Raw genomic sequence first — 2500 nt, 5'->3', positions numbered from 1 at the left:
AAGGGGTTCCTGCAGAGCTCCTGAGGAGAGTCAATCTTGAGTAACCTGTGAGGGATTTTTTCATAGATTCTCAAAGGGTGGGTGACACCAGAACAACTGACGTGACTGCAAGTCCCAGGGCTCGTCCGGGATTTGAACCCGGGACCTCTCGCACCCAAAGCGAGAATCATACCCCTAGACCAACGAGCCACAAAAGGCTGCACTGAATGGCTGCGGCTGGACGATATGGCTGAAATTTGAACAGGGTTCCAATTTTCAAGATTAAATAATGTTGCTGACCTTTTAGGAGGCTAAAATCAGCCTTCTCTCCTAAGTTGTCCAACCGTGATCAGATGACAACGTGATTTGTGGACAAAAGTATAGTTTCCACCAGATCAAGTATGGATATAGCACGCAACTCAGTTATGATTAAAGATGTATTTTTTGACCAGCAGAAACGAGTAGAGTGATAGTTTCAGGTAACTTTGGTTGGGAACAGATGCGCACTGTATCCTTCTGAGTTTACCCTACAGACGTTTTAAGGATGACTGCTCAGCAGAGCTTTAAGTGGACCTTCTCTAGCATTCCCAAGGGAAGAATGAGTCCAGGATGAAGCACCGCACTGCGAGCTTTAGGGCTCGTCCGGGATTTGAACCCGGGTCCTCTCGCACCCTAAGCGAGAATCATACCCCTAGACCAACGAGCCACAAAAAGAAAAGCATTTTGCCAGTCGCTGGCTGCAAATTGAACCGGGTTCCGTTTTTAATTCACACAATATGGTGCTGTTCTTTGAGGTTGCCAAATTCAGCCCTCTCCCTCAATTTGTTCTAATGGATGAGGTGAAAGCTTTTTGAAGGACAGTAGGACACCTTCCACCTGATCAAGTATGCCCATACAAAGGAAAGTCATCATGGCTGAAGAGATTCATTTTGCAACATCCAAAATTGCTTCAAGTGTTTTTATTGATTCATTTTTGGTTTATGTTGGCTGAAACTGATTATTCGGGATGATACAGCAAGTCACGGGTTTACAGTAAAAAAACACCCTCCATCAGAAACAACCTACTGACCCTACATTTGCGATCTGACAAGGGGTTCCTGCAGAGCTCCTGAGGAGAGTCATTCTTGAGTAACCTGTGAGGGATTGTTTCATAGATTGTCAAAGGATGGGTTACACCAGAACAACAGACGTGACTGCAAGTCACGGGGCTCGTCCGGGATTTGAACCCGGGACCTCTCGCACCCAAAGCGAGAATCATACCCCTAGACCAACGAGCCACAAAAGGCTGCACTGAATGGCTGCGGCTGGACGATATGGCTGAAATTTGAACAGGGTTCCAATTTTCAAGATTAAATAATGTTGCTGACCTTTTAGGAGGCTAAAATCAGCCTTCTCTCCTAAGTTGTCCAACCGTGATCAGATGACAACGTGATTTGTGGACAAAAGTATAGTTTCCACCAGATCAAGTATGGATATAGCACGCAACTCAGTTATGATTAAAGATGTATTTTTTGACCAGCAGAAACGAGTAGAGTGATAGTTTCAGGTAACTTTGGTTGGGAACAGATGCGCACTGTATCCTTCTGAGTTTACCCTACAGAGGTTTTAAGGATGACTGCTCAGCAGAGCTTTAAGTGGACCTTCTCTAGCATTCCCAAGGGAAGAATGAGTCCAGGATGAAGCACCGCACTGCGAGCTTTAGGGCTCGTCCGGGATTTGAACCCGGGTCCTCTCGCACCCTAAGCGAGAATCATACCCCTAGACCAACGAGCCACAAAAAGAAAAGCATTTTGCCAGTCGCTGGTTGCAAATTGAACCGGGTTCCGTTTTTAATTCACACAATATGGTGCTGTTCTTTGAGGTTGCCAAATTCAGCCCTCTCCCTCAATTTGTTCTAATGGATGAGGTGAAAGCTTTTTGAAGGACAGTAGGACACCTTCCACCTGATCAAGTATGCCCATACAAAGGAAAGTCATCATGGCTGAAGAGATTCATTTTGCAACATCCAAAATTGCTTCAAGTGTTTTTATTGATTCATTTTTGGTTTATGTTGGCTGAAACTGATTATTCGGGATGATACAGCAAGTCACGGGTTTACAGTAAAAAAACACCCTCCATCAGAAACAACCTACTGACCCTACATTTGCGATCTGACAAGGGGTTCCTGCAGAGCTCCTGAGGAGAGTCATTCTTGAGTAACCTATGAGGGATTGTTTCATAGATTGTCAAAGGATGGGTTACACCAGAACAACAGACGTGACTGCAAGTCACGGGGCTCGTCCGGGATTTGAACCCGGGACCTCTCGCACCCAAAGCGAGAATCATACCCCTAGACCAACGAGCCACAAAAGGCTGCATTGAATGGCTGCGGCTGGACGATATGGCTGAAATTTGAACAGGGTTCCAATTTTCAAGATTAAATAATGTTGCTGACCTTTTAGGAGGCTAAATTCAGCCTTCTCCCCTAAGTTATCCAACCGTGATCAGATTTCAACTTGATTTGTGGACAAAAGTATAGTTT

The 2500-nt window shown here is 45.2% G+C and overlaps 5 non-coding genes across 5 annotated transcripts; all 5 read right to left on the bottom strand.

Moving 5' to 3' along the window:
* Positions 1–117: 117 nt before the first annotated feature.
* trnap-ugg (transfer RNA proline (anticodon UGG)) lies at positions 118–189 on the bottom strand. Its single transcript has one exon. It is a non-coding gene; the product is annotated as a tRNA-Pro (tRNA).
* Positions 190–613: 424 nt separating this feature from the next.
* On the bottom strand, positions 614–685 carry trnap-agg (transfer RNA proline (anticodon AGG)). The gene has a single exon. It is a non-coding gene; the product is annotated as a tRNA-Pro (tRNA).
* Positions 686–1184: 499 nt separating this feature from the next.
* Positions 1185–1256, bottom strand: trnap-ugg (transfer RNA proline (anticodon UGG)). Its single transcript has one exon. It is a non-coding gene; the product is annotated as a tRNA-Pro (tRNA).
* A 424-nt stretch (positions 1257–1680) lies between these two features.
* Positions 1681–1752, bottom strand: trnap-agg (transfer RNA proline (anticodon AGG)). The gene has a single exon. It is a non-coding gene; the product is annotated as a tRNA-Pro (tRNA).
* Positions 1753–2251: 499 nt separating this feature from the next.
* Positions 2252–2323, bottom strand: trnap-ugg (transfer RNA proline (anticodon UGG)). The gene has a single exon. It is a non-coding gene; the product is annotated as a tRNA-Pro (tRNA).
* Between the last annotated feature and the right edge of the window lie 177 nt (positions 2324–2500).

This window comes from Aulostomus chinensis, chromosome 13, assembly GCF_037954235.1.
Source record: "Aulostomus chinensis isolate RoL2024-O1b breed Wild chromosome 13, RoL_Achi_v1.0, whole genome shotgun sequence".
NCBI lineage: Eukaryota > Metazoa > Chordata > Actinopteri > Syngnathiformes > Aulostomidae > Aulostomus > Aulostomus chinensis.
This window is presented reverse-complemented; position numbering and strand designations above follow the sequence as displayed.